Genomic DNA, 22,425 nt, shown 5'->3' with positions numbered 1-22,425 from the left:
TACACGGAGGGCTTTGGGGCATGATTCTGCAAAAATGGTTATGTCCCAAAGAGTTAATATTGTAGGATGTCTGATCTCCAGATAAATATGGCATTGCCCTGTAGAGTGTGTGTTTGTATGCATAGGTTTGTATATGGATTTGTGTTTTAAAATCTGTATCAAGACACACTGCAAAGACTTAAAACCTATACTGCAGAAAATCCCCAACAGTTTACAAAAATGAGGAAAACCTAGAGAATCTAAAAACAATTTAAGCAGAAACAGAAATAAACCTCAGACTTAGGCAAGGGTAATTTTGTGTTCTTTCTGTCCTTCTGGTCACTGGAAGGCTGGAGCAAGTCCTGTACCTCTGTTTCTTCAATGCTAAAATCCTACTTCATTTGTATTATTCTATTTTTTTTTTTTAACTGTACGAAGGGCCTTTACTGTTTGCAACAGGAGGTGGAAGAGGAGGGGATGTGACAGCTCTGGCTGCTGGGGCAGCTCCACAGACTCAGTTGCTGCCCTCCTGTATTATTCTGTGTTAATATTCTGATCTCCTAGAGGCAAAAAGCAATTATGTAAAGTGGTACTTTATTCTTAACACAGTCCACTGGATTTTGCTTGCTTAATATATACTAGTTTTCTTTACCTTTTTAAATAGTGGCTATTATGTGGCAGGCTAATCACATTAATTTCCACAACAATCCTCTAAGGTCGGTAGTTTATTCCCAACTTTATAGGTAGGGAAAATGACATTCTGAGACACTAAGTAGTTTACCCAAAGTCATACACAGCTGGTAACTGGTAGACCTGGGATTGGAACCCAGCTAGGCTTATCAGGCTCTCACGTCCAGGCTATTTTCAAAGTGATTTTTTTTTTAAATTATGGTAAAATATACATAACATAAAATTTATCATTTTAACAATTTTAAAGTATGCAATTCAGTGGTGTCAAGTACAGTCATCACCACTATCCATTCCCAGAACTTTTTTTATCATTCCAAACAGAAACTCTGTACCCATTAAACAATAATTCCCCATTCCTCCTCCCTCCAAACCCTGGTAACCTCTGCTCTACTTCCTGTTACTGTGAATTTGCTTATTCTAGGTACTTTAAATAAGTGGAATCATACAATATTTGTCCTTTTGTATCTGACTTACTACTCTTGATATAATGTCTTCAGAGTTTATTCATGTTGTAGCACGTACCAGAATTTCATTCCTCATTACTCAATTATATGTATATGCCACATTTTGTTTATCCATTCATCTGTCGATGGACACTTGGGTTGTTTCTACCTTTTGGGTATCTTGCCTAATGCTACTATGAACACTGGTGTACAAATATCTCTTCAAGACCCTGCTTTCAATTCGTTTGGACATATACCTAGGAATGGAATTGCTGGATCATACGGTACTGGCCTGTTTTAGAATCCCCTAAAATGGTATAGACATTTTGAATGGCATAAAATATATGTATAAGTTCAATTCTGGGGAGAAAGAGTGTATGATAGTTTTCCTAAGAGTTCCAAAGAGGTGCATGAGCTGATCATTATAGAAGACCACAATTGTCCTATAAAGTATTCCCCTGAAAGAAGGGGCTTGATAATTACTATGTCACTGCCTCTTTCCTTGATAGTAAAACTAGGACAGAAAGACTGAAAAAAAAAATACTCATCAGAGTCCACAGCATAAAACTATAGTAAAATTGGGCAGAGATCCCAGAGGACAGTAAATAATTCTTCCAGGTAGCATCAGTATTATTTTATTACATAATCTAATACACACAGTAACATAGGGTCAGACAAAGTTGGTATTTTACTGGCTGAATGCTAAAGCAAGTTGGATGTGAGCCCACAAATTAGTTGAAACAAATATAAATGATCAGTTGTTTGTATTTTAACACTTTCTTTCATAGCAGGTGTTGGGTATATTCTTTATATGATCCTTAATTCAGTGGCAAAATAATTTCAGTCAAAAATTTACAGCAGGGAATAAAGGGTTGGCTGAAGTATTAATAGAACAAGAAAAAATATGGTCTCATTATATAAGGATTTTATCTTTTAACTAAGACACATGAGAGCAGACAGACTTGCTTCCCTTGGTGCAGAATGGTAATGGGTTCAGAAGAGTAACTTACAAAACTTAAATATCTCTTACTTAAGGGTTTTGCCATTTATCCAAAGAAAAATGACTGTAGGAAATAATTTTAAGGAGAATTGTGGCACAACTATTCATGTAACCCCTCAGCACACAGATCATATTTTCCAGCCTCCTTTACAGTTAGGTGTGACCATGTGACTAAGCTCTGGCCAACAGAATGAAGGCAGAAGTGATGCGCTCTATCTCTAGGCTGGCCCATAAAGACTTTCCATCCACTACTTTTCTGTCTTCCTCCATCCACTGGCTGGAAGCAAAGGTTCTACTGTCAGCAGAGCCATGGATGTAATGAGTCTGGGTCCCTGACTCACCATTTTAAGGCCATCTGCCAAACACCTGATTAGACTTTACAATCATGAAAAATAAACTTCTGTGTTAAGCCATGGAGAGTTCGGAGTTAATTTGTTATAGCCACTAATATTTAACCAACCTAATATGGAACTAAATTGAATAGAACTGATTCTCTTTTTCTTTTTTCAAATTTTTTAATTTTTTAAAAATTTTATTGGAGTATAGTTGATTTACGATGTTGTGTTAGTTTCAGGTGTACAGCAAATGAATCAGTTATACAAATACATATATCCACTCTTTTTTAGATTCTTTTCCCATATAGGCCATTACAGGGTATTGAGTAGAGTTCCCTGTGCTATATAGTAGTTCTTATTAGTTATCTATTTTATATATAGTAGTGTGTATATATCAATCCCAATCTTCCAATTTATCCCTCCCCCCCTTACCCCCTGGTAACCATAAGTTTAGAGCTGATTTTCATTATTCATGGTAGCTAAGTTCTTTACAGTTGCCATGAACACTGCGTTAGCAAATACCTGAACCATTGCTCCTAGGAGAGACAAAGGGTTAGGCCCATGTGAGCCCCTGGTCACAAGATTTTTGTCAGCTGATTAATATATAACTTTGTTTTATATATTAGTGTTTCTGATTAAAGATACCGTGTTTAATATAGATTGTTAATTCATTAATATTATAACTCATGCCTGAACAAAGCTTATCTAACATACATATTTTCTCCATAAGGCAAATCACAGCCTTCCTGTGTTCAAGAACACTACGCAGCACTACAGCACTATATCTGGGGCAAGGGGGCCACTGAAGCGAACTCACCAACAATAAGCACAATAATTTGAAAAACATGGCACTAAATAGAATATGAAAAGGACACTTGTTTACAGCGTGAGAGCTGGAACGAGAAGGCAGAGTGCTGCTCGTTCAACCTCAGCTGGGAACGTGTGCGTGACGCGACTCGAGCTTCTCCCCTTCCTGTGCGTGTCTGTGAATAACCGAGAAGTCACCTCCGACTATTGACTTTGGGGTTACATATAAAGTTTAGAGAGTAGGTGATTAGCAAACTGTGGAATCCATGAATAATGAGGATTGACTGTATAACTTTTTGAACCCCCTATATATATTCAGCACTGCACTAAGTACTTATAATACACTGTTTTATTTAATCCTCTCAACAACTCGATGGTAGATGTTGATATTTCCATAGTAGAGATAAACCAAATTTTGTCTCAGAGAGGTTATGTAGTTTCTACTAAGTTTCAGCAGGAGTACCAGAGCTGCATAAAAGCCCTGGCCTTTCTGATCCAAAACCTCATTTCTTTGTTTTACTAACTTGGTATAATTCAGATCGTATTACTTCTCTACTGCCATTTTGCAAAGTATTTTAGAGACCCTCGAGTGAAAAGGACTTCCTACAGGTAAGTATCGACATAATTCTTCCATGTGCTCCCCCTAACCTCAGCATCCTTTGCTCTCCATCTAGTTTTATCCTCACAAATCTGAGAGTGACCATGTGCCACTGGGCTTCTGTCTTGCTGAAATCTCAGGAATGATTTTTCAAACTCCAGGATGAAAGCATATTTTTATACTTAGTACTTGATGGCTGTGAAGGCTTTTTCTTGACAGATATAATAATTAAGCAATTATCTAGAGAAGTATTTGTTAAAATCTGACAGTTAAGAATGCAGGGCTCCAGGGAGTCACAGGCTGTACCCATGAGCTCTTTGATGCTTTGTGCTCTCCCGTACATTTAAAAATGTCATTTTGCTCTGCAGTGTATTAAAAAATGCTTAGGATAAAAAAAGCCAGATTCTCAAAGGCTTTTATCTTTTCTCCCAAGTCATGAAATAACTCTGAAAACCAGCATCGAGATGCAGGTAAGATACTCAAACACCATTAGAGGGGAGGGTGGCAAGAGGAACAGAACACTGTTTCCACGTGAGACCCCGAATGCGGGGAACAGTGCTGGTCTTACAGTCAGACTTGGGTTCTACTTCTGCTGCTGCTTTTCCCCAGCTGTGTGGCCTTAGTCAAGTTACTTAACCTAAGTGAGTCTCATTTTCTTTATTTGTAAAATAGCTACCATGCTTAACTCTTAGTTTGTTATCAGAATTAAAACAAAGACTGTAGATGAAGAACGTAATACAGGTCCTGACACAAAGCAGACACTTAATTGAAGCTATATTTATCATCATCATACCACCACCTTCTCCACTGCCACAAGTAACTATAAGAAAAGGTGGGGTAGGATAAATGCCCCAAGAGAGGTGTGGAGTGCTAAGAAATGTCATCATCAATTCAAACACGAGGAAGGGGGACAATAAATAAATATTTGGTAGAAACTATTGCATTTTTCAACAGGTAGAAAGGTGGCTATTAAGAGTCGGTTCTAGTTAGAAGAAGTAGCACATAAGCAGAGATAACAGAAGTAGGAGGATGCAAGCAGCTGGGAGGCTCTGTGTGTTTGGAAAAGAGGAAAAGGCTGGAACCACAGAGGGGCTTCAGGGACATGACACTATTCTGCAAGTGTCTCCCTCCTTGCGTAGGGGTGGACATCTGTCTTGTTGTGGCCGTCCACCATTTTTGGACACTTTTCCTATGCCTGAGGAATTGCTCCCATTATGAATCCTTGTCCCTCAGCCAGAACCCACGAATTCCTTTTCCCAGCATTGCTTGTAGGCAGGGAGCTGACTTGTGAGTATCGACTCAGAGGTGAGGAAACAGTGGAAGGAAGAGGTGTGGAAGGAAGAGGTGTGGAAGGGCCCGGCCAACAGGAGAGAAGACCTGGGGCTGGAGCAGGAGGGCTCCCTCAGCTCTGGCTGACTGATATTCAGTAGGAATGCAAGTCCAGTACTGACCCCAGATCTTCCCATTTTTTCCCCAAAGTCCCCATATCCAGATTTTCGTGTGAAATCCTGTTTTGAAATGTGGGTAACCAAATCAAAAAGCATTTTTAAAAACCAGTGGGCCAGAAGAACATGTCTGCAGGCCACCTAGGACCCACAGATTGCCAGAGGGCAACCGCTTTACAGGGAGCCAGTAGGGGTGAGGCAGGAGAACTGATGTCCACTTGGTGCAGGTAATGAACTCTTCCTCCAACCCCTCTGCTCTCCTTCCTTCCCTACCGGATCGGTCTGTCTGTTCCCACTTGGAGAGAGATGTGGACTGGGCTTGCCTATCTTTTTATGTTAAAAAGTTAAATATGCTGAGCTTTGTGAGTTATTTCAGAGAGAAATAACTCATGGTCAACAATTTTACACACTAGTTGCTCTTGTCATCATCACTTTTCTCCCCTAAGGATAGTTTGTCAGATCACAGCTGTTCACAAATAGAAAATGTGCCTATTTTTAAAATGTAAGCAAGGATTACTGCTACTATTTGACAAAAGCATCTTTTGCTGGTTCTAAAAATACATTTGAATAGGAATCTGAAAATAAGGTTCTCTGGGCACTCACAACTCTTTATGTTTTGACACTGTCCTACTGAGTCCCTTGTTTCTTTGTCTATGAAGTCAGGAAAAGAGAAGAGAGATTTCTCACTTCTGCACGAATGCGGGCGAATGAAGCCTGTGAGGTGGTCCATTTCTCACACTGTGGTTTCAGCAGGGTCCTGCCACTCTACCAATCAGTCATTTATTTATCAAAGGTGCCCTGCAGCCAGGAAATCACAACCCAAGAGCCCATGAGCATATAAGGCATACATCAAAATGTTCTCGAAAAACATGTGGTAAAGTTGCCAAAGCTATAAGTAAAACAATAATGGAATTTTTTAAAAACCTTCTTTCCAGGTTATGGTGAAAATGATGTACGAGTGGTCACTTTCTGTTGTCACTTCCTCATTGTTTCAGAGCAAATTCTCTGGGCAGAGTCTTCTCCTGGGACTTCCCACCTGTAAGCTCTCATGCCCCGCCTCCACCTCGCTAAGTGAAGACCATCCTCTCATTGGCCAAATGGAAGTTGCTGCTCTCACTCTCCTCAATGGTACAAAATTCCTGGAATATTTAGCTTTTTGGGGGAGGTGGGGCATGTCGATCTGAGTAAGCAAGGAAGCAGGGGATAAGGTAGGGGGAAATAAAAAGCACAGGATAAAAAAATCTTTGAACATTTGTGTTCTAGATTATAGTAAGGTAAGTTAGCCCTGATACTGCCCTTGCGATGTGTCAGGCACTATCCTTAGAACTTTTCATATATGAACGTGTTTAAGCCCCACAATATCCCAATCAGATAGATACTATTATCGCCATTCTTCAGATGAGGAAACCAAGGCCCACAGAGGTTAAGAAACTTGCCCGAAGTCACACAGTGAATTACTGGAGGAGCAGGCATTCAAACCCTGGTTGTCTGGCTCCAGAGTCCATGCTCTTAAGCACCATGTTAAGTCACTTGTAAACATACGACTTTTTATAGTTTTTGTCACATCCACATACCACCTGAACTTACTTTAAAATTGTTTATTTTGCAAAAGAAACTTTAAATTATTACCATAAATGGAAAACCAATATTATTTGCCATAAATAGACGGTAATAATAAAAATCAACTTAACGATTATTAAAATAAAATGTTCATCTATGTACCATCTAAACTCATTTCAGGTTTCCATAGTGATACTTAAACCTTGTTGCTTTGGGGAACAGTGATCTAGAGCAGTGTTTCCCCAATTTTAATGGAGGACGAATCACCCAAGGGGTCCTGTTAAAATGCAGATTCTGATTCAGTAGCTCTAGGGTGGGTCCTGAGATCCTGCATTTCTAACAAGCTCCCGGGCGAGGCCAACACTGTTGGTCTGAATCTATACCTTGAGTAGCTCTAGAATGTGGAAGCTTGTAAGAAAGGCACAGTCTCCACCCCAGACCTACTGAATCAGAGTCTTTGGGAGTCTCTTGTCAGCAAGTGATTTTTGTGCCCGCTGAAGTTTGAAAAGCCCTGTTCTAGAACAATCAGGATGATGAAATGCCCTGCCCCATCCAGTCGGAAGTTGTGTCCTCTACTGAGAAGGTTCTTTTTTCTGTAGATCCGTTTAATTTCAGCAGTCTGGGTCCATGAAAATGGCACACTGTACTTAGGACTGGAATTGACACACAAGGGAAACAGAAACTGAGCTGAGTGCCCATTCACCTCTCCCACAGGTGATATGAAGGGCTTCCCACACCTGAGATACACCAGCCTCGAGAGCAGCTCCTGAAGCTGAATCTGCTCAGGCCTGACCAGATATGATAGTTAATTATCTGCTGAAATGCTTAAAGGATTTATGAAGATTGTCCATGTGTGTTCTAAAACCAAGATACACTTTAACCGCAATCTAATATGGAAGCTACTAAGTCACACCTACAACGAGCTCAGAAATTGGTTTCCTTTTATAAGACTCTTATTGAAATGCAAATTTGTCCCAGATAATTGAATTCATTATAATATTTGAACAGTATTAGGTAAAAAGATACAGTGATATTGATAATATTTATCATTGACTCAAGCATTTTAATTATGGACTTCCCTGGTTGTCCAGTGGTATAAAGAATGCACCTTACAATGCAGGGGACGCGGGTTCGATCCCTGGTCAGGGAACTAAGATCCCACATGCCGTGGGGGAACTAAGCCAGCGCACCACAACTACTGAGATCACGCACCTCAACTAGAGAGCGCACGTGCCCTGGAACCTGCGCACCACAACTAAAGAGAAGCCCGTGCAATGCAACGAAAGATCCCTCATGCCACAACAAAGATCCTGCATGCTGCAACTAAGACCCAACGCAGCCCAAAATAAATAAAAATAAAATAAATTATGGCTAAATGCCATAAAAATCGTTGTGTGTGTGGTTCCCAAGAGTTAAAGGAGAAAATATTGATTTCCTGTCTTTTTTTTTTTACTGCCTTTGAATTAGCTAAAAGAAGAATGAGGCTTATTAAAGAGATATGATAAAAAAAAAAAAAAAAGACATGATGGGGAACCTCCCTGGCGGTCCAGCGGTTAAGACTTCGCCTTCCAATGTAGTGGGTGTGGGTTCCATCCCTGGTCAGGGAGCTAAGATACAACATGCCTCACAGCCAAAACACCAAAGCATAAAACAGAAGCAATATTGTAACAAATCTAATAAAGACTTTAAAAATGGTCCACATCAAAAAAATCTTTAAAAAAATAAATATTAAAAAAAATACATGATCCTAATCACACATTTATAAGTAAGCCTCATTTTACATAACAGCTATGCTTCTGAAAAATGGCATGTCTAATTTTGGAAAAATCGAGGTATGCTTTAAGCATACAAAAGGAGTTTATTATTCAATGGAAACCCATAATCAATGTTATAAAATAATAAGTCATTTTATAAAATAAATTACCACCTCTTTAATTTATTTTATGATGTTGGATTTTCTAAGGAGGGCATTTTTTCCTTTCTAAGGCTAAGGTGGTCATTTTGCACTTAGGATTGTGAATACTCCTAAAAATGCTGTTCTGAGAATCACTGAGGAAATAATGTTCAGACTGGAGGGGGCACAGGGAACAAGTCTACAAGACAAATTCTTTCTTTTCTAGTTTCACTTCTGAGACTTTAGATTTTAGTTTCAGTATTTTCACAGTAGGGATACTGCGCCAGCCTGGGCCAGATCAGGATGGCTGGCCCAAGTTCTGGTGCCTCCAGTTCCCTGTCCAGTTTGAAGTTCGCTAGAATCTCAAACAACCTGTGGCAAGGAGGCATCCTCAGCTCTGTCACCAGGCACATTCCGCCCGTGGCAGCAAGCACAGTTCACTGACAGCCAAGCCTGAGAGGTCTTACCTCTCAGACTACAGGACTTCACTCCCCAGTTCCCATATCCTCCTTTCCTAAAGGCTCTTCGTCACAGAGTCAAGTTCTCCATTTCATCCTCCACTCTATTCTCTGCATCCTATCCTCTGTCCACACCACACTTGTGACGTTTTCTTACATACCTTTTCTTTATATTTCTGTGCCTTTGTCCATGCTACGCAGGCTGCATGTGATGGCCTTCACCACCTGGAAAATTTCTACCAATCCTTTGAAACACACTCAGGTGCCAACTCCTCTGCACAGATTTTCTTCTGCCTTCGCCAGAGCTAACTGCTCCTACAGTACTTTGTTCACAATTTTATTACGGCACTAGGGACTCTGGCAATTTCCTTTCACATGTCTGTGTGTCTCCCTTCATTGGACCACGGGCTCCTCGAAGGTTCAAAGATAGGAACTGTGTCTTAGGTATCTTGGTACTGCCAAGGCCAAAGGTAGTGTCAAATACTGTTGCTTGGCTGTTGCTATGGGGAAGAAATAGAAAACATATATATCAGGGGTCATGCCAACTACTCAAGCAAAAGATGGGGACACACCTCGGCAGCAGCACATTATGTAAATTGTGTGTCTACAGATTAAATAATTATCTTAATGATATTTAAAGAAAAATATTACCAACTAAAATAGGAAGGGAGGAAAAGTGCAGGAGAAATTCCTGTCCAACTGTAGGCCTTATTATCAGTGTGGGAATAAAATGTATTCTGGATGTGGGATTCTCAAAGCTTCCAGTGCTCACTAGAAAAGCTTCACCTGGCATGTTAGAAATGCTGTCATCAAAGAGGAATAGTTTGACAGTTGAGAGAACTGGTCTCTAGTTCTGGTTTTAATGGTCATCTATTTCTCCATCTATAAAAAAGTAAAGCATGTTCCTTCTTTCCTGATTTGCATAAGTGTGAGGACCAAATGAGTATTGCTTTGAGATAAGTATTAAACAAATCAAAAATAGTTTATGATCCTCTCCAAAAAGCAAAGTTCTTTCAAATGTAATTTTTAAAATTAAGGATATGGTGGCTTCCTGGAAATGGAAACGCTTGTCCTAAGGGACAGCAGAGATGAGGCTTTAGTCTTTTAAATTAGAAAACACTTTTCAAAATAAAGTTGAGTTCAAGGAGGTCTTCTGGTTTTCAGATGGTGGAGTGAAAATATCTCTGTTCCTTCCTTTTCTTGGAAACCATTTCAAAATAGGAAGGAAAGGGAATCTCAGAAATATAAACTCAATTGCAGAGAGTAAAAACTAGATTTCTGTAACCCTGAATTTCAATAAATGAGACAGGGCTGCCTGCTGCCCAGGACGATCAAATACAGGGTCTAGGTAAGGTGTTGTAGAGAGTAGGCCTGTGGCTGCAGACCTCAGACAAGGTCCACACAGAGTCATTCTCCAAAATAAGAAGCTCTGGTTCCTCAGTGAGGAAGCCCCACCAACACTTGTTTAGAGTAATGGAAAAGGGTGTGTAGGACAGCACAGGAGCGACCCTGGACCTTAGACACACCAGGGAGCAGGGAAGGAGGCAAAGACAAGCCATTCCAGTGGGTACACGGCTAGAAGTGAGGAAGGGTGAGGGAGACAGTAAATCATGAGCAGCCTAAAGCCTCTCACTTTCTCCCTCTCCCTCTCTCCCTCTCTCCCTCTCTATTCTCTCTCTCTCTCTCTCTCTCTCTCTCTCTGTCATAAGGAGCACTTCTCTGACCCAAAGAGAACTCTCCCTGGTCTAGAACCTGCCCTGATCTTTTCCTTAAACAAATCTCCTGCAAATAGTTGGTCTAAGAAGAATTCAAATCATTCCAAGATGAATACTAAATAAAAGGAAACAGTGAAGAGAACCAGCACAAGATCTATACAAGAAAACTAGAAAAAAAAAAAGTGGGAAAAGGAACAGGACAAAGGACAGATGATAGATGAAAAACACTTATCAGAAAATATACTGCTGTGAAGCAGATGAAAACAGTGACAAGGCATAAAATTATTAACTGAAAAAATTTTATGAAAGTTATCCATTTAAATTAAGGACACAAAGGAAAAATATAAGGAGAAGATGTAGCAAGGCAATAGGAGATGAAATATAATGTGGGAGAAGTGAAAGAGAAAAATGAAGACCAAACAAGGTCCTACTGTATAGCACAGAGAGCTATATTCAATATCTTTTAATAACCTATAATGGAAAAGAATTTGAAAAAGAATATATATGCATATTATGAATATGCATATATGAATATATATGCATATATATATCACTGAATATACTGAATCACTTTGCTGAATACCTGAAACTAACACAACATTGTAAATCAACTATACTTCCATTTAAAAAAATGAAGAGCACACTACAAACAGCCCAAAGAAAACAGGTATTGTTGAAAACACACTGAGGACCATGGAGAATTGAGAAAAATAAATAAAATGAAACAGAAATGGACCAAGAATTTAAAAGTGTTAGAGAGAAAATGATAGATGTGGAAGACAGACAAAAAAAGATAAATGGTTTCAATTAATAAAAGACACAAATGAATGGAAGAGAATAAATATTCAAATATATAATCACAAATATATAATTTAAGAAAATTTTTCAAAAATAAGGTTTAATTCCATAGATTAAAAGGCACATGATATCCGAAGAAAAAATGATATAGTTTTGGAGACATATTAGACATGCCACAGTATCCCAGAGAAATAATGTATGATCCAAAAGTTTATACCCAGCCAAACTGTCACTGTGGTCAAAAAGCAAGTATGACAGATGTTTTTAAACATGTAAGAATTATGTTTCCTGAATTTGTATTGAAGATACTACCATAGGAAAAACTTCAGCCAATTAAGAGTTAAAGAGAGAAATTAGGGCAAAAAGAAAGACAGTGAGTATTGAATTAACCATAGAACCAAGGCTGAAGAGCCTATGACATTATGGTAACAGAAATGACTATAACTACTATTAATCATGGCAAAATAGAAAGATATAACTAACAAAAGTTGTCAGGTAAAAGGGAAGATAAAGCAGGAGATAATATATGTATATTAAGTTCCTTAGCTTGCAGACAAAAGGTGGTAAAAAACAAATCTTTATTTTTAAAATCTTTTAAAATTGAGATATAATTGACATACAACATTGTATTAGTTTTAGGTATACAACATAATGATTTGATATATGTATACATTGTGAAATGATTACCTGTTTGCTATGACCTAGATATTTAGATTTCTTAGCACTTTATAGTTTGCGTGTATGTATTAATAGTTTGTATTAATAAAGCAATTCTTTGTTTAACAGGAAAAGAAAGCAATGACCCAACAGAAAAATGGACAATGGGCCAAACATATCACAGATAAAGAAATACAAATGGCATTTAAACACATTTGAAGGTGCTGAGCCTTATCGATAATGAGACAATACAGGTCAGAACCACACCAAGATACCATTTTTCACTTAGGTTGACAAAGATCAGAGGTTTGGCAAATATGTATCAGAGAGGGTGCAAGGCATCAGACGCTCATAATTACTGGTGGAAATATAAATTAGTACAACTTTCTATAAAGGGCAATGAGCAAATTATCAAATTTTTTAAGTATACTTTCTAATTCTAGGAATTTATCTTATCACATAGTGTATCACTTACGAGAAATAATGTATACAGCGACATTCACTGCAGCATTGTTTTTAATAGCAAAAGGCTGGAAATAACCTATAAACCCACTGACTGGGAGCTGGTTATTAAATTACAGTTTGTACCTTAAAATGGCATACTAGGTAGCCATTAAAGGAATATGGCAGCCCTATATGTACCAATATGGAATGATCTCCAGGTTATATTAAGTGAAAAAAGCAGGCAGCAGAAAATGTATATAGAATGAATATGCTTTTATTTGTATTATATGTGTATACCTATAAATACAGGTATATGTAAAAATAGGTATACCCATACCTGCTTATGCATATATATGTATGAAATATCTCTAGAAGAATGTATAACAACCAGGTGGTCTGAGACTGGGGTGTGAGAAAGACTTACTTTATACTGTATATCCTTTTTACACTCTTTGAAGTATGTATCTTGGGCATTACTACCCATTTGAAAAACTAACTTAAAAACTAACTTAAAGTTCTGGATTGCTTTCTTTACTTCGGACAATTGTGGAGAAGTATTTTTTTAAATGCTTTGCATCATCTGAGTTAGGAGACCCCTCTACATCTAAAAGGTAAACACAAATGAATAAATGAATAAAGAAAAATATAAATTTGCATTGACAATTTGGTCTAAGTGAGATGGATCCACAAAGAACAGTACTGAGACCTGACCATGGGTTTCGCTGGGCTGGCCTTGCAGGCAGACTTCCATGACAGCTAAAACCACCCCTACAGCCAGCCACAAGTGTCAAAGGTGATTGACCAAGTGGGCTTGGAAAACAACCAAGAGTAGAGTAAAATAATTCTCCTCAAACCAATCCATAACCCCTAAGATTTAATTCTTCTGTTAATACATGGTTACTAAACAATGAGGAACAGCTTTAAAACATGATTGCCCATTAGGCATGAATCATTTGTGAGCTGGTTCCATTTGCAACCGATCCTAGTCATTCGTTAAATGGGAGAAAACAAGAGAGCACCATAAGGGGGTGCACAGGTCTGAAATGACAATGGTGGCTTTCTTTCTCCAGCCACAGAATAATGCACCCCTAGATCTTACGGACAGATATCCTGAGCCATCATTCTTAGGCATACCTAATTTATATAGATAATGTCAAAATGACTACAGGTCAACCACTATCACTTAAAACTCACTGACCATCCATGACCACCAGGAATGCACAACACCAGGCATGAACCCAGATCGGCTTTAGCTTTCCTTCTAAAAGTCTGCAGGTGAATTTCTAAAACCTTCGGACATACACATAGAGGTGAAAACCAGAAAAAAAGTCATGCAAAAGTTGTTAAAATGTAGAGGAAAATGTTGCTTGCTTGTCTTGTTTTAGGCAGTTATCTTACCTATTTCTGAAGCTACTTCATTCTTCCTCTGAAATACTGGAGAGCAAGATGATTGGCCAAAAAAATGTTTCATTCAAAAGTTTAGAAGAGTATTAGAATAAACGACAGCTTTAAGGAATACTGGAGACTTAAAATCTATTTCTGTGTCATTAAGAGGAAGTACAATTACATCTTTGGTCCTTTTTCTTGGTTCTACCATATGAGGAGAAAAAATGTCTCCAGTAATTATTTATGTCAGACACATAGCAAAGGAGCCAGCGTCATTTTTTACTATAAGTTTATTCCCTGGGCAGACATGGTTGATGATTTCATACTGATGTATGTGGTTGGGAGAGCTCTTTGTTAAACAATTCATTAACAAAAACAGTAGTTCACATGTACTAAGTGGATTCCCTGTGCTAGCAATTCTAATTGTTATTTACATAATTATCTTTCATTCCCCCAAACAACTCTGCACGAAAGATATTATTATCCCCATTTCACAGACGAGGAAACAAAGGCTCAAAGATGTAAAGTAACAGTCCAAGATCAAATAGCTGGGACGTGACACAGCCGCATCCAACCCAAGTGAGCTGCCCCTAAGCCTACGCACTCTCCATTACTCTACCCAGCTTCTGAAAAGCATCTCAGCCTTTGCACAGTCTATGCAATGCAGAAAATACTCACTGAGCTTCTTCTACATGTTAGGCACTATGCTAGCCACTGAGTAAACTATAAACATGAATAGCAGGTAATCAATAAATACTTGATGAATAAATAAATCTATAGATACATGGCGCCTGTCCACAAATGATAGCTTATAATACTTACATATTGAAAGTTACTATGTGCCAGGCACTTTGCTAGGAAAAGGCAGAAAAAAAGAAGAATAAAAGAGGCAACAATAAAGCATATGGTATATAAAAAGCACAAAATAAGTTCCACTATATCAGTAACCACAATAACTATTGTTAAACAGATAATTAGCTTCTCTTACTAAAGGACAGAGATATTCAAATTGTTTTAAAAATTAACTATATCTCCTTTATGAGAAATGCAGCTAAAACAAAATGATGTTTAAACCTTTGAAAATAAAACAATGAAAACAATACCCAAGTAGACACTAAAAACTGGTGTAGAACCCTCATACTTTGCTGGTGGGAATGTAAAATGGTGCAGCCACTTTGGAAGAGTTTGTAAGTTCCTCAAAATGTTAAACAGAATTATCATAAGACTCAGTAATTCCACTCCAAGGTATCTATCCAAGAGAAATGAAAACATTTGCCCACACAAAAACTTATACATGAATGTTTATAGTAGCATTGCTCATTATAGCCAAAATGTAGAAACAACCCAAACGTCAATCAACTTATGAGTGGATAAACAAAATGTAGTATGGGCCATGCAATGTAATATTATTCAGCAATAAAAAGGAATGAAGGGGACTTCCCTGGTGGCACAGTGGTTAAGAATCCGCCTGCCAATGCAGGGGAAATTGGTTTGAGCCCTGGTCCGGGAAGATCCCACATGCCGCGGAGCAACTAAGTCCGTGTGCCACAACTACTGAGCCTGTGCTCTAGAGCCCACATGCCACAACTACTGAGCCCACGTGCCACAACTACTGAAGCCTGCACACCTAGAGCCTGTGCTCTGCAACAAGAGAAGCCACCGCAATAAGAAGCCTGCACACCACAACGAAGAGTAGCCCCCGCTCGATGCAACTAGAGAAAGCCCGAGCGCAGCAACGAAGACCCAACCCAGCCATAAATAAATAAATAAATAAATTAATTAATTAAAGGAATGAAGTACTGATAGATGCTATAGCATGCATAAACCCAAAAGAGATTATGTTAAGTGAAAGAAGCCAGTCACAAAAGGTCACATACTGCATGATTCCACACATATAAAATTCCAGAATAGGTAAATCCATAGAAATAAAAAGTAGATTAGTGGTTGTCAGGGCTGAGAAGAGGGGGGATAGGAAGTGACTGCTAATGGGTTTCTTTTTGGGGTGATGAAAATGTTCTGGAATTAAGATGATGGTTATAGTTGTGTGACTCTGTGAATATTCTAATAATCACTGAATTGCATACTTTAAAAGTGAATTTTATGGTATGTGAATTATACCCCAATAAGGCTGTTATTTTTTTTTTAAAAACTGGTGCAGCATGATTAATATCAGGCAAAATAGAATCCAGGGCAAAACATATTAATAGAAATATAAAGTGTTCTGGAAACATAAATGAAAAGGTAATTAACTGTTCCCATGGCTTATGGACCATGAAAAGCATAACAGACCTCTGAGACAGGTCTTCTATGATTGAAGGGAGTGGGGAGGGGGTGAGCAAAGCTTTGCCACGTGGGAATGTCTGGGGTGTGTGGCAACCAGTCCCAGCAAGCATGGCGCTCACAGAACCAGGTTGAGCTTTAGTTTGTAAGCTTCTAAAGAAAGGAGAGATGTTAGACACTGGTGTTTTAAATACAGCACCCTGGGGGCATGTGTGGAAAATGAATTATAGGGCAATGAAGAAGCAGCAAATATGTAGACCAAACTGGGGATCCACATGAGCGAGGATGGATATTTATTTGAATTAGAGTAACGGCAATGGGACAGAGCCAAGGACGATAACAGTTCGGATGTCTGGGATGTGGGGAGAAGAAAGAGCCCAGGACAACCCCAAGGCTCCTTGCCAAGACAATCTAATATTAATTAAGGAAGGCAGGAGAAAATGTGTGGGTGTTGGGGGGTGGTGAATGGGCGGGGAGAAGTGAGTTTAATTTGAAGCATATGAGGTCCTATTGGCAAACGGAAATTTAGATCTGAAATTTAGAAAAGAAGCAGGGCTGGTGACAGCGGTTTAGGAATCTACATAAGGCAATTGGGTGTGTTTCATCCTCTAATGCTAATTGTATGAAAAACTAGAAAAGTATAACATTTTAAATTACTGAGTCACTTCTGTAATTTCTAATTAAGTCAGGGACATAGCTAATAATGGAAGTTATGTCAGGTGGCTGATACTTCTAGCTGCCTACTCAATAACCATTTCCTCTTCTTCCTTAGAGCAAAATCCCTAATTAGAGAGAGGGGTGGTAGCTGCAGTTTACCCAGCTAAAAATATTTGACTTCTCAGACTCTTTACATTTTAGAGCAACATTGTGACACCATCCTGGCCAATGAGATGTCGTCAGAAGTAGTTGGGGAGGGCGTCACTTTCTATCTAAAAAGGCAAAACCTCCCTAATAGAAGGGCCCTCGCTCTTTAGCTATTTACACATTTCCTTTCTTCCTGCCTAAAGATGTAAGCCTAGAGATACAGCAGCCATCTTGTGACCATGAGGCAACTAGATTTAGGATGATGTCCTACATGGTGAAGATGGTGAAGCAGGGAAAGGCTGATTCTGTGATAGTACTGTTTGAGCTCCTGCATCACCCCTGGACTGCCTTTCTTGGGAGTCTAGCTCCACAAGACACTCTTGTATCTGTTTAAGCCAGATTCTGATGTGTGCATTGTTTTTGTTTTGTTTGTTTTGGCAGCTGAATGCAATCCTAACTGATACAAATCATATTTGGGCTAATGTATATGTAATGAGACTAAAAAGACATGACCATTATTTCAAGTACTAAAAAAAAGTTTAAAAATCAAATATCATTTATTCTTAATACCAAGAAGTACTGAAAGTATTAAGGGGCTTAAAAGGTAGTACAGAGCACTGGATATTTTATTCTTTTTCCAAACAGTGTGATAAAATCTGCAGCTAAAGGGAGATTATGGGACTACCAGTATTAAGAAAATTCATGAACACATCTATTAATGAGTTTATGTGCATGATGACACCCTTTGGACTTTTTCTGGATAAAGTAAACTGATCTGGCTCATTTATATAGCTTCAGCCAGAACAAATGTTCTTAAAGATGGGATTGTTCACCTGACTCTCACAAGAATTATAATCTTTGGAAGAATCTTTCTACTCTCCCAGGCACTCAGTAAGCATAGCTAAGGAAATAGCACATCCCCAAACCACAGTGTTCTGGCCCTTCACAGAAGAGCTTTTATTGGGCTGTGCTCTGAGAGTATGTCTCTGGAACGGCAGTCAATAACGTTCTAAGAAACACTTATTATTAACTTTTACCACAAAACTTCCATTGTCTTCATGGCAGGGACCATGTTGAAGACTTAGATCTCTATGGCAACAGTGACTGCTTTGAAGAACCGCCAGGAGAAAGCTATCCCAAGTTTCAGGACCAGGAAAAGCTGTGTAACTGATCTCATTTTATCTCATGGTCACTGTGGATTGGGTAACTATTTGTGTTGTCCTCTTTGTTTTGGTTACTGGGAAGCTCTGACAAATTTTTAATCCCATCTCCTGAAACTACACCAAACCTCATAGTAAACTCATCTTTAGAAATTACCTGCACCTTATAACATAGTCTTGTTCACTAAATTACCTTTGATTTTATCTTGCTTCCTTATCTGTGTGTTCTCTGTACCCCAGTTTCATTATTAATTTTATGTTGTTTACTCCTCAAATGCTTTATGGAACCAGAAACACTTAAGGCAAACAATTTTTAAAAGCATCAGATGATAATAATAATAAAAAAATAGCTAATTTATTGAACATTACTATGAACCAAGCACTGTCCTAGGCACTGGACTTATTTTAAGTTATTTACCCTAAATATGAGATAAGTAGTATTATTACTATGCCCACTTTACAGATGAGAAAACTGAGGCACAGAAAGGTGAAGTAATTGGTCCAAGGTCATACAACAAATAAATGATGAATGAAAGATTCCAACCCAGGTGTTTCAAATTACAACCGTTTTACAAAAGAAGAAATATTTAATTTCTAAAAGAAGCAGAGGCCTTCTGATCTTACAGGCTGAGCTTAGCGTCCTTCAGCTTTAAAGGAGATATCTATTATACATCTTGTCCATACAATCATGCCTGATGACCCATATTAACAGAGGGGAATGAGATAGTAAAAGTCAAAAGGACAGTTAATCCAAACTGACTTTTGACCTTTAAATATGAAGGTATTCATTCATTCACTCACTCATTCATTCACTACTCATCGCATGCCACCCATGACGCAGCTGCTGGGAAGAGAGATGAAACAGATATAGTACCTGTCCTCCAGGAGCTCAGGTGCAATAAGGCAGAGTCAGACAGGTAAAGGGCACCTTGGGCTTATGAGTTGGCTGATAGCAGACCAGGGCAGGGTGTGGCATGATCATTCTGAGAACAGTTTAGCCCTTGGCCTCTCTGTCCATCTGATAATGGGAGTAAGAAAAATCAGCTCCCTTTTAGGGCTGTTGGGTTGATTTCATATGTAGAAAGCTCTTAGCCTAGCCAGGCACAACAAGTATTCAGTATGAGGTAGCCTTTGGCTCTTAAGGCACAGTGGATGGCAGCCTGGGCACCTTGCTCTGACACACACCTGCACACACATGGACCCAAGTCCTCACAAGCTCCCTACTGCCTCCTCTTTGATACTCCCAGGAGCTGACAGGCTTACAGTCCATAGACAGGCCTGGCACTTCCTTTCTGGATGCCACCATCTCAAATTCAGTGTCTCACTGGAATACATCGCCCACAGAGGGTGAACATTCCTTCAAGATGCACTTGAAAATCTTTCACAGAGCCTGGCCCACATAATGCCCACCTGGCATTTTTGCCACATTTGCTCTGCTTCACTCTGTCTCTTTGGCACTTCAGCACGGCAGTTCACCACACGATTCCCCTGCTGCAAAACGGGTTGGGTTCCTGCTTGGGCAGGCCTAAGGAAATACCCAACTAGAACGGCAAAGGGGAAGTTTCAAGTGCACTACTGGCTGAAGTCAGTGAGAAAACTTATGTGCTGCACCTGCTCCGCATCAGCTGGGAACCGTCCATCTCTTCGGTTTTGTGCGGTGGCTAAATAAGAAGTAATTAATCATTTTCTCACCAACCCTAACTCATATTTAATAGTTCCCTCTCGAAGTCTGTTTTGTCATGCTCTCAGTAGAGTCAGTCAAACATTATGACTCCTTTCTAAATATTCCAGCAGCCAGATGGCAAGAACACTAACTGTGACATGGCAAAACTCGCCTAAAGATAACTTCGTGATGCATAATCACGCTTGATGGCACTCAGCTGAGCAGATTCATCCAACTACCTCTTTACCTGCCCCACTTAATCCAGCTTCTTCAAACCAAAACTTTCTAATTCCAAGAACAAGACAAACATTCAACTCTGCAATGTGATATTAGCTGGTAAAACAAACACCATTCTACTCCTCCGGCTTCTGAATTTTAGGCAGAAGTATAAAATCACCAGAAGAACACACTTTAGGACACATTTCTCAAGATTTATCTCTAGATAAAATATTCCTGTACCCTAAAGTTTCAAATATTTCTGCACCAAATGTAAGTATATTTACAACACGTTTGCTGGAAAACGAATTTCTGTCCTTCTGCTGAGTTATTTTTGTAGGTTTTTCTAAACATAAGCATTGATAAACATATATTTATAAATTCTAGAATGTAGGAAAGTTGACTGTTTTTCCCTAGTGAAAATCCTACATGTTCTCCTCTAGAGTAAATTACATTTTGGTTTCTCAGATCTTTTCTAGGTTACATTATTTATTTTGTGTGTGTATTTAAGTGACTGCAAAATCACAACCTGTACTGTATGATTTCTGAACAATAAATCTCTTAAAAACAGGGTTTCCAGGCTGGGCCAGCTGGCTTTCTCCTGTTCCTAAAACTGTATGTTCTTAGACACACACACACACTTCCTCCATCCCTTCCGCTGCTGGCTACCTTCAGTCTGTGACACAATCTCACACTCACAACTATATGAAAACAACAGAGGCTCCTGGAAAGGAACCAAAAAGGGGCACAGCAGGAAGCCAGCCTTCAAGTCTCTGTCACCCTGATGGCTCTGCCCTGATTCAGGTGGCCGAAAATTGCTTGTTTATGGTTGCATGTATAGAATTTGAAATCTGTGTACCCAGGTTCTTAACCCTGCTCCCCTGAGTAAGGCATTTAACCTCTGTGACCTTTTATTTTCTTGTCTGTAAAAAAAGGCACAATAACAATACTGCCCTTAAAGAACTGTGAATCATGTGAGGTGATTCGTGTAAAGGTATTTGGTAAGGCCCTCTGCAGTGTGTATTTCATTTCCCGTTATTGCTAAACTTTCTTTGCTCCCTGTTCTTATTTATTTATTTATTTTTCTGATTTGGTTTCTGTGGTTTTTAAATGTATCTCTAAAATTCATTGGCTGGAAAACTGCACTAATCTGTGTGCTACTACAATGAGTGGATTTTTAGCATTAAATTTTTATTTACTTTTTTATTGAGGGAAAGCATAAGTGCACAAATCTCAAGGGAATAACCTCACAAGTATCTATACGCGTACACCTGTGTTACCACTACTTAGGTCGAGGTAGGGAGCATTTCCGGCACCTGTGAAACCTCCTTTTCTATCCAAGTCATTACCAGGCCCAAAGGCAACCCAACCCCTTTTCTAAGCTTCGTCCCCATTAATAGCTTTGCCTAAAATTAAAAAAAAAAAATATTTGTTTTTCAGGGGAGGCTGGAGTCCCTGCGATAACTACTACTGCTGACCAGAAGAAATGTACTTCTCTTCCCTCTAAAGAGATAAAGATTCTGTAAAGGAGGAGAGAGGCACGAACTTTCTGAATCACACAGGTTATGCAGAACAAAGCCCTCATTCTGCAGTCAAGGACACCCCCAGGCTTGGAGAGGCGAAGTGATAGCCCACCTTCCTGCTGCAGAGTAACTTTCCTTCCAAACTGAGCCCGTCACGAAACAGCGCGAGCGTCGGGGCTGTTGTCGGCTCGTCCCAGCGCGCCAGAAGAGCTCTCCCGGCCTCTCCCGGGAAAGAACTTCTTTCCAGGGAGCAGCGCGCACTGGGGCCCCACGCCGCCCCCGCTCCCGTCGCAGGCACACCCACGCGGCTGTTAAGCCACGCTCAGAAGGCGCTGTTCCTGCGAGCCAGTGCCCGCCTGCCCACGGGCACAGGGCTGGGCTCCCTGTCCTCCAGCCCCCACCCGGAGATTTGGAGTTCCCTCTCCCCCAGCCCTGCTCCCGCATCCCCGCTGCACCTCCGCCTCCGGTGTGTACTGAGGGAAGCGGGGAACAGGCTCTGCCACCTTCTCCCTTATTCCTCCAAAGGAGACTTTAAAACCCATGCATGGCCAGATCTAAATCGCTGGAGCA

At 39.6% G+C, this 22,425-nt stretch overlaps 1 protein-coding gene across 4 annotated transcripts in view; it reads right to left on the bottom strand.

The window, feature by feature from the left end:
* The window catches only part of WIPF3 (WAS/WASL interacting protein family member 3), a 90,257-nt gene that overhangs the window by 67,012 nt on the left and 820 nt on the right, over positions 1-22,425 (bottom strand). The window contains exon 1 of one of the 4 annotated variants that reach the window (XM_082397983.1): positions 21,968-22,094. The exons of the other annotated variants lie outside the window; for them this stretch is intronic. The gene's annotated coding sequence lies outside the window, so the exon portion shown is untranslated. Of the gene's footprint in view, positions 1-21,967; positions 22,095-22,425 lie in introns of those variants that run through there. 4 annotated transcript variants of the gene reach the window in all.

The sequence above is a fragment of the Balaenoptera borealis genome, assembly GCF_965194805.1.
Source record: "Balaenoptera borealis genome assembly, chromosome: 7".
NCBI classification, from domain to species: domain Eukaryota; kingdom Metazoa; phylum Chordata; class Mammalia; order Artiodactyla; family Balaenopteridae; genus Balaenoptera; species Balaenoptera borealis.
Note: the sequence above shows the minus strand (reverse complement) of the source record. Positions and strands in the feature narration are given on the sequence as shown.